Genomic DNA, 10,448 nt, shown 5'->3' on the forward strand with positions numbered 1-10,448 from the left:
ACTAGACGAACGTATTCCGCCCTTGACTTCACCTTCCATAACCTCACAGCGCGGCGATTAAAGATAGTTTCTACCAATTATAAGACTTTGCCGCCGAATTAACTGGTCAGGAAAATTCACTCACATTCATATTTTCTTCTGTTAATTTGCGTTGTTTTCGGCTTGCTATCTAATTTGTTAGAAGTGAACTAGGTATTAAGTTATAGTGCTGTAAAGCTTTTGTGACAAAGTCCCTCTGTTTGGTGCATTGCAACATGGTGCACCCCGAATAATTTATCCAATCTGGCTCCGTCATGGCTCCTGAATCCTAAGATGAACTAAATGGCTGGAACAAATAAAGCTCGATTATGAAAAAAATACTGCGCGTCTGACGGCGTCAGCAGGTGGCTATGTAAAATATATTGAGAGTAACTATATTAGTGCAACAAAAGATACGACGCGGCAGTGAAGTGATACGTTCGACAAATCATTGTTCAAGGTCTGATATCGGGTCAGCTGACGCCAGCACAAATAACTATGCGCCAATACGGCGTACAGACATCTAGCAGCGGACGACTAGGGAACTAGGTGGAGGCCATGCGTACATCATAAGCCTGTTTGGTAATGAAAAGTTTGGGTAATTGAGTAAAATCGAATTGATATAATTACTATCATTAGTAGCAATACGATTATCTATGTAAACGATGATGAGTGGCTCTTGCTTCAGCCAGAACTGCTTTGGCATACCGAACACTTCAACACAGCGGACCTCAAGCTAAATATAGCTTGAAAAGCTATATTTCACATAAACAGTGCGAAATCCATCTGTTATTTAAGTATTCTGCCAGCGTCACGTAAACTTATTTACAAACGAATCTGTTTCATCGTAACGCCGTATTTTGCATCGTGCCGGATATGGCCAAACGTGGGTACGCAATCTTCAATTGTAATGATGCCAAAACTAACGTCAATAGATGAGAATCAAGGGGGTTTAGTGGCGAGCATTTAGCATTGGCTCTATATAAAAGGAGGTAGTTGTAGTGTGTGAACTTTTTTGGAATGCGCCTGTCTAAAAGCTATTTGAATGGGCACGACCTACTAACGGAACACGTCATTCTGACGGTATCGTTGTCAACGCCTTAGCTCCTACGGCGTCCATACAATGAAAGAGACTATGTACATTTGCCACAATGTGATTGTGGTAAACAGGAAAAAATAAGACCGTTGTTTCACTCACCCCGCGTAGAGAGCGACGCTATCCGTAGCAATATGTTTCTACAGCAGTTCTACTAGGTACATATTCTGTCTCCAATGGCCATTGAGGAGATGGAGCGTGGATGAGAAATAATTAACAAAATCAATTGTTCGCTTCATCGGTGCCTCGTATCGATTGGCCGCTTTGATAAGCGGTACATACATGTGCCTCATTGTGCTTTGTCGGGACTTCGTGTACACTGCCTCGAGTACACCATTTCAAAACAAATTACTATTCATTTTATGTACAAATCGATATCGGGATAAACCCTGACAATCAGCACTGTTGCCCCGCCGCCGCTGCTGCTATGACGAGCCATCTGGAATCCGCTGCCAAGACTAATCACACCCGTTGCCTTTATGGTCATAAACATACAAGCACACGCACACATATATTCACGACAATATTATGTACACACATATAGTAACATGTTGAAAGCTGTCGTATGTCCTCGACCACATTTCAGCTATTATCATCGCTACCTTTGTGAATACGTGATCTCCTGCGACTCTACTAGTCGAAACTGTGAGGGGCCTTTTGATCTGTTTGCTTAACTTTAGTACCTCTTTTGCGTGTACGTTTAAAAAGAGCAGCCGTCCGCTATGGCCGCGCGCCAAAGACGCACATTGTCAACGACGTCTGAACGGCAGGCCATCATCATACTCTGAATCATACCTTATCCCATCCGACAATACATATACATAAAGTAGCCATTTGTGATAAAATATCGTTTTAACCTAGTGTTTGTTGTAAATATAGTAAAATAGTGTTTGAACGCAAACTCTCTATCTCCGAACGAATGACCTATTATAGAAGGAGAAAGCCTTACGTAACGATTGCTTCAAGAGGCGACATTTTTGTATAGGAATATTGTGCTAAATATTGGTACCTCTTTCTGGAGTCGACTCGCTATCCGGTTGATAGTTAATAGATGTCATGGCTAGACTGAACATGGAGCTTTTTGGATTGCCAAACAGTCAGATAGATACCATCTACGATAATAAGTATGTAGATTGCATCTGTGCACTCACAAGTGCACTCACATCTCTTTATATACCGCTTCTTCTTCGTATTGTTAGCTCAAACGAGGTTGAATAAATTTCTTAAAATATACATATAACAATACATAATATAAACAGCAAGATATTGCGACTATTTTCGCTTGGGGTCAGTGGTCGCGAAAATGGTGCAATCAAGCGCAGAAGCAGCACCTCTTGTCTGCCAAAGTCAATTGAACATGGGCTTCCAGAAATGTACAGTAACGTGGAGATGTTGACTCGTAAATATCACTCAGAGTGGCGCATTAGCTGAATATTGAAACAAACGCATTATACGGGATGGTCTAATCACGGGCTCAAGAAACGGCCTCAGTTAGGGTGCGTACCCTTCTTACCTTCAGAATATAATAAAGATAGAAAATAGCTTCCAAACAAATTGAGTCGATTATTACATGTCCTAACCGGTGGTTCAGTGTAAAGTGAACAGGACACCTTTTTCTGACCATTTCATTCGATTAGAAACTGAAGGAAGTACCCGACTGGTTTTTAATATTTACACATATAATTACTTCGTTGAAGTGCAAGTTTTAAACTTTATTTAGGTGTTTTCTGTGTCGAGTAGACAAAGGTCTTGAGTGCTGCTACAGTAGCTCGCAACTGGAGGGAAATTGCCGGAAAAATGACACTATCAAGTGAACAAATTCAACAATTTACGGAAAAACCTTTCTTACCCGCACGCCGCTGGCTCGCCTATAGGGAATAACCTTACTGTTTGATCTCGTTGCGCCCGCGGCTGGTATATATATATATATATATAAGGCAAAAACTATTTCTATATCAACGTTAGTCTGAACGGATGTTGTCGCTGCAAGCTTCTGTTTCTAACTGTACACACAGTGTTTTTACTTGCAATGGCTGAGAACGTACTGACCAATTTAATAGCGTTTCAGAATATCACCTTTTACTCAGGCCGAATCGGACAGGTTCGCTCTGCCCGTTACAAGGTTACACAATTGATACGATTGAGGCAGTGATTGACTTATCCGCATTAACCTAGTGAAGAGCATCTGGGCTAGCAAAACGAACGCGGACGATACTTCTTAGGCAGCAATTGTTTTAGTGTGTATGGAAATCTAAGCCGTCATATTGGGGCTCTTCAAATGTAATCCTACTGGCCGAGCGTTAACAGGCCGAGTCAGCTTCATGTGTGATCGACGACGCGCAAAAGTTTCACCTCACAGGTACAACCAGCGAAATAAGCCCGCATCATTAGGACGCCGAATCGTTCCATCACTCTTGGTAGAAGGCTCTGCCCGCTATGTGGCATATGAAGCTTCATATCTCACAAATCGCTATGCAAACGTTCTTTTTTTTAACTGAGATTGGTGCCATTCTCACGGTCAGAGTCTGCTTTTGGCATACCCACGATGAAAATCGAAATTTTTAGTTCAATCCTCTAGAAGAAATATTTTTATCACATGTATACATTCTCTTGGCCTCTGACCGTTGTGCCCTTGCTATATTCAACATCAAACGAGGTTAACGCTTGTAACAATGATTTCAACCGACGCGCCACACACACAAAATGGTCGTGCACTTAATAAATATAGATCGTTAATTTCGAAATTATTCAGAATCTCTACAGTGCTCTATCTATAGTAGGTGTTGTTTTATTCCGAAATGAAAACGAAAAACTCTTATTTCCCGTTTAATGTTCGATGGTAAGAACATAATTACCAATACAGCATTATTTTTTCGATGTTGCGTCCGCTGATAGCGGAGCCGTCGGGGGGCGCCACATCATCTACTTGCTACCCTACCCGTGACACCTTTGATGAGGAGACAGTCTTTCTCTATGTTTAAACTAGATTTACAGATAACTTTTTATTTTTCTATGGAGTAAATACAGCAGGCACTTGTTGCGTCCGTCGGCATCTGAAATTTTTCTAGAAGTTTGTTTGTTTATTTATTAATTAAGGAAAAGTGACTCGTAGTAAGTTATGATGAATGGCTCACTTGATTCCATTACTGTGAGTTAAAAAGCGCCATTAAGTCGTTCGTAGTTGTTTCGCTATTGTAAAAAGTAAGTCATTCAAGTCCGCTTAATAAAAAAAGCTAATTTTATGACACAATGGCGCTCCGGTTTAAGCTTCATAGTCAGCAAAACAAATGCTCCTGCTTGTCTTTCACTTGCAGTCTCTAAAAATATGTTCTACCATTATGAAAATTGTCTGGCACAAACTTACGTTGAGCACCTGCCAAAAAACCACACTGTAACCCCGTGTGCCCTGAATAAAGCAATTACATATAATGGAGGCCAACTTCATTCTGGTCTTCCGCTGGAATTACGCGAATGCTTTGTTTAATTTTTACGCTGCCCCCAGAAATTCGAAAGGTGTTTTCAAATCGAACTTTTAGCTGGAACATAATTAACACGAGCGCCTTCGTTATAAAAGAAGTGATTGTTGTGATTAACATACCTTAAGATACCGGGAAACGAGTTCCCGCGGACCATCTTGAGGTGACGTTTTAGTATGTCCTTTAGTGTGAACAGGGAGCACCTGGCCACCCGCTTCTGTCGTTTGTTGACCGAAGCCATATCGTTACACATTCGAAGATTGAAGTTTGCTTGTTGGCCGCATTTGTCCGTGGATCCGCTCGTTTAGCTGCTAGAGTTACTTCCCAGGTATGGAGGCGTTGTATGACAGTCAGTGTTACGTGTCCGGCCCTAGGTACCTAGATAGGTAGGTAGGTAGGCTGATTGAACACTTACACTGTTAGTTTCATCGAACTTTTCTAATTAGCATGCGTCTATCAGCATTTGCTTATCGATGAACACGGCACTGTTTAAGGATGGAATCACAGAGGAAAACCGGTTCAATTTTCTCGAAGTATACGAACGATCATTATCTGCAATTACGTATAACGTTATTCATTTCTTCTTTTATCATTGCATTGATGCACTATTATTATCATTAAAATTACATGAATTTAAGTGTGTTAATCTATAACACTAATTGAGATGAGTGAACACCCAGGAAAGAGTAGTTTTTGTGGGCGTAGCTGGTTGATTCTTCCCAAAGATTACTACTGTTCGCACTAGATAGCATAATGCACTTTTTAGGAACTTTTAGGAGTTCAAAGTAAGTTGAACTTTAGTCAGTTGTCTTGCGCTCTCAAGAGGTCCGCCCTGCTCGCAGTTGCTGTACATACACGATAAGAATTGCTCATACAAACTCCCTGACGAACGCCGGCTCTCATGTGGAATGGTTCCGAGCCGAATAAAAAAACACTTAAATTGCTCCCCAATGGATACACGCAACAGCGAACTTCAAGCGTTGGCATCCGCCCAGAAGCCATCGCGATCCACTAGCTCCGGCGTAAACGGTGGATGACAATTCTTACCGACCCCCCGAGCCAAGGCGTCATTATGTGCTCGTATTCCTCAAAAGCTTCTGGGCCCCACGCGACAGCTGGAAACCTGAACGGTGGCAGCAGCAACAACACTACTGATGTTCGTCGTCGTTTCGTTTAGGAAGAAACAAAAATCTCACGTCTACTTTTCATTCCCGCTGAACTTCAAGTTGTCGATGCGGCAAAAGCCACAGATATAACGTTATGTTGTCGACTTGGTAGCTTTAGGACATGCTAATAGGGAGATGATTAGTGTTTGACGATAAAAACACAGTCCGCAGTTTGGCGAAAGCTAGCGAAAGGGTACACGTTATTGTAGCTGATGCATTCCTCTGCTGGCGTCGTGTAAATTCGTTCGTAGGCTCGTATCCTAGGCGAGCAAGCAAATACACTCTGAAACTCGTATTTCCTGCGCACTGCTGTCTAGCGCCGGCTCTGGTCCTAGCGAGACCCGACCCTCGGCAACTTGAATCGGCATTTCAATCAGCACTGGCCACAGCATCTCGTTTATAGCATCAGCAGTCACCGCGAGGGACGAAGATGCCCTGGAAATCGGTCGTTGCCTTTTTCTCCTACTTTATACTTTTACTCCGAAAGTGAAGCAGTGTGATTCAATGCATTCGGTCTATAAGGGTATACTAGCTTAGGCTGCCCTAAACAACATGCGTCCGGATCTCAGCGCAGAGAGGTGGTACTCTGATCACAAACCTTTTTTGATTGCTGCTGCTGCTGCTGCTATTGCACCTGCTGTTCGCTGGTGTTGCTCGAAGATGGTGCCATCGTCACATGGGTTTCCTGCGCAGAGAAGTCAGCCAAAGAAAGCATGGCCAGTAATGCGCAGCAATAGCTTGGCGCGGACACCACGAAGTCCACTAGCCTAGTTGCGCCTTAATTCTACTATAGTTTCTTCCACGATAGCGACTCTTGTGGCCACACGACAAACAGTAATGCTGTCAAGCATTCTGCCCCTGACAACGGCTGCTAGCAACGGCGGGAATTCGCGCTTCGCATAGTGCGTCGTTCTGTAGGCGACCTGTGTCCTTTAGCTGTAACTATATGTTTTCCCAGGCTTTCGTGCAAAGCAACAAAATGGCCGATAAAAGAAACAGTATCAGAAAAGATCCAAACGAAAGATTACTGATATCACGATTGCTTCTAGTAACGGCAGCTTACGCTCATTTTTGGCTCGTACGCTCCCACTAGTGAACAAAAGACAACTTACAAAGTACATGGATGGAAGATTACAAATGCGGTCCTTTCGACTGCTTTTATTAATGTTGATTCTGTTTTGGTGCTGCATGAAATGGGGAAGATGAAAGGTCCGATTGAAGAAATAAGAGCAGACCCCGAATGTAGCCTTGAAAATCATGCAGTCAAATTGGCATCATGTACCGCCGGCTGTAGGACATTTCATCATAGAACAAAGTCGCAGCTCGGGCTAGGTGTTGTACACAAACGACTCCAATAATAGAATATGCAATAATGCCATAATATGGAATATCCCCTACTGACAAACGTATCTATCTTCATGTATATACATAATCATTATGATCGATCTAGCCTAGTTTAATACGCGTAGGTCCAATGACACATGTACACTGAAAACCGTCAAATTTCTGTCGGTGACAACGCTCTTAAGTGAATCGATTAAATGGCGGTGAACTTAGGTAGTTTGGGGACGATTTTTAAAAACAACCAAAGAGTTAGCATTATTAGTATTCAGCTTCGCTATTTGGACAGTTCAGAGACAAAATTTTGTACTTAGCTGACTGTGATATTGATAAACCATGGGACTGTGGGACGGCTGATGTCCTTGAAGACTTCACAAGTGACTACGTGACTCTAAGAAACGTCTGAGATACTTCGGAAGATGAATGATTGACAAAAACAGAAGCGCTTCGTTTTGTCACAGGACTGTTGTCCTCGGATAGAGACAATAGGTTATTTTGTTAGGTAGAATGTAGAATTAGAAAAAAGCGTGTGCGATTTTATAAGGAAGTTTATCGAGCGCTGTGTACTTAGGTAGTATCAGCACGTTCCTCGATTTTTCATTCATCAGAATTTCGAAAGTCGCTTTTATCTGAAATCCAGCTTAATTCTCACTTTAATACACGACTACTTGTCGTCCTTTTGGCGTATAAAAGCACACGAGATCCATGATAACCGAAGTTGAACCAGAGCATCAAAATCAGAGTGGGAATTTTTTCACCCGCTATTCCAGTTATCATCGTCCCTAGTTCCCAGGGGTTTGTTGGGTTTGAAACTCTGCACAGCACACATCAGCTATGGGTAAACCATTCTGATGAGATCGAACCAAATAATTATGATCCACCTTTCACTTAAACAAAATATGCCACGTGCTTTATTTGAAACTATACTAATTGGGGTATTACTGCCGATATCGTGTCCTATTACAGGTATCTTAAATTCCTAGCTTTTCCTGCCAGTTGCTAGAGCATAAGATTTCAGGAAGCACCTAGACTTCAAGGTGGTATTGGCCATAAGATTGGTATATTATATTGGTAAGACGGTGACGCATGTTTTCGCATCAACCCACGAGCCATTAGAAACAAATCCCTCTGTTAATACCTGTCAGTTGTGAAGGCTTTTGCCCCATTACCGCTTATACTCATCTCGTTGCTAAGTTGTAGGTAATCAGAGTCAAATAATATTCTCACTCATACTTTATGTAAAGTAAGTTAGTTCGAGCTGAACAACGTCATCGGTATGAGCATTTAAATGTAGACAAACAAAGCCGACCAGAAGAGAAACATTGCAGATAGTTGTATTTCACTTATAATTAATAATTGAGCGTTTTTTTGGTTGAAAAAAAAACATGTTAAAGAGATGATTCAGCCTATCGACAGAATGACAAATAGCTTAGGTCGACCCTCGAACGCGTAGGTACAGTTCCCCCCCCCCCCCACACAGCTAGAAACACATCTAATGCGCTAAGACGGCATACTTACATCGTTTGCCACCAATGGCTGCACGGTCTCTGTCATGATTGTCAAATACTATCCTTCATGCGGCCTACTCAGAGAGAGAGCCTGACAGCATCAATCGGTCAGTAACATTCGGCCTTTCATGATGGACACTTGGACCCCTAACAGAGGCAGATATATTTCTTGTATTTCTTAGATTATATATATATATATCATTGTGGTTGGGGAGCAATGAATTGACGAAACTAGAAGAGGAAGGTTTCGTGCCAGCTCCAAAGTAAAAAGAAAAAGATGTTAATTTGAACTTTTTAATAAGTTTAATAATTAGAATAAATTATTTGAAGTTATAAGTGACGTATTTGGCGATATATGCAACAAAACAGGAGATTGGTACGGAAAGCAGATGTTATTACGAAAGCAAACGTTTTCCAATGACTTCAGCTTCATACAGTCGTTATCCTTAGTGCCCCTTAACCCTATCCATCGATACGTCAAGCAGTATTAATAACCGATTAACAAGCAAGACCCACTCCAGCGAATAACATCAATATCGTAGTGTATGTCATATAGATATATTTTAGGCCGAAAGATGGCTTGCCAAACACACATGTTGTATTCGATCGTTTCTATTACATTGACAGTACTTGCCACTGTAGTGCATCTATGTTGCTGGAAGATATTAACAATGTTGTTTGTATTTATCATTTTAAGGTAGCTCTAAAAAAGATGCCGCCGGCAAAAAAATTGAAAAAAATCTTGTGGCACGGGTTGCCGTATGTTTTTGCCAATTCCGTATTCCTTGTGGTGATTTGGTAACACCATATATTAAGCAAGCACTCTAAGGCAGAATGGTAGCGAAACTGAAGAGGCAGCTGGAAGTGGGCCATACATTTAAGTAGATGAGAATAATAAAAGTCCTATTTTCGAGAGGACATTGCTGCTGTGCGCTCGCGTATCATATAAATATGCACGCAATTTTTCACGCAAGAACCTAGCAAGTTAACCATAGACCCTCGCCTATGAAGCCGGAGATCATAAGGCCAAGCAGACGATGCAACTGCCCCCCCACAAAAAGCCTTTAGAAAGGAGGGCGTGCAACCCAGCCAGCCACTGTAATAGCTCATCGCTGAAACAAATTGAGCGGTGGTCTTACTTGCCCCCTACAGGAATTGTTATGTCAGGAAAAAATTTCATTTGGTTATTGTCCAAAAGCAACCGCACAACGATAATCGTCATCGTGATCGATGTTATTATACGTCACTCTCATTTGTAAAATTCTTATTAAGAGTCTTCTATTGAAAATAACATTGTAAATAACAAATTGCAGGGGTAGTCTTTAGTGACTGTTTCGACTTTTATGTCCGAAACTACGTAAGCATCGATCAAATGCTGATCTTCTCCAATAGCGTTGTGCTTCCAGTAGATCTGTGGGAGACTAGATTGGACAGGCGTATCAGATTCGGATCATTTCGATAAAACAACTAATAGCAGTAGTTAACCGTTATCAGATCAAAAGATCCATCGCAGAAAAAGTTACGATTCTAGTACATTGAGACACTACAACCTATACATTTACCAGATCTGTTCGAATTGTGTTTTACACTGAAAAATGTTGTAAATCATTTTCTATTTAGATCAAGGGCCCACGAACGAAACCTTTCTCGAGTGCCCTTATGCTGGTTCGCAGACCAGTCAACCTACCTACAACCTATTCATCCAGAAATGAAATACCTATGTGGAAGGCATACGACGCTGCGTTCTCATTGCCGATAAACACAGTGAGGCTCCAATATTTACAAATGATCAAGGTGCATTAATTAACTAAGATCGTACATACTCATGGTAATGACGGTTCGT

At 41.6% G+C, this 10,448-nt stretch overlaps 1 protein-coding gene across 1 annotated transcript in view; it reads right to left on the reverse strand.

Moving 5' to 3' along the window:
- The window catches only part of siz (Brefeldin-resistant Arf-GEF family protein schizo), a gene marked incomplete in the record, with an annotated part of 514,736 nt that overhangs the window by 217,462 nt on the left and 286,826 nt on the right, over positions 1–10,448 (reverse strand).

Source organism: Varroa destructor, unplaced genomic scaffold (assembly GCF_002443255.2).
Source record: "Varroa destructor unplaced genomic scaffold, Vdes_3.0 BEIS01000002.1, whole genome shotgun sequence".
Lineage (NCBI taxonomy): Eukaryota > Metazoa > Arthropoda > Arachnida > Mesostigmata > Varroidae > Varroa > Varroa destructor.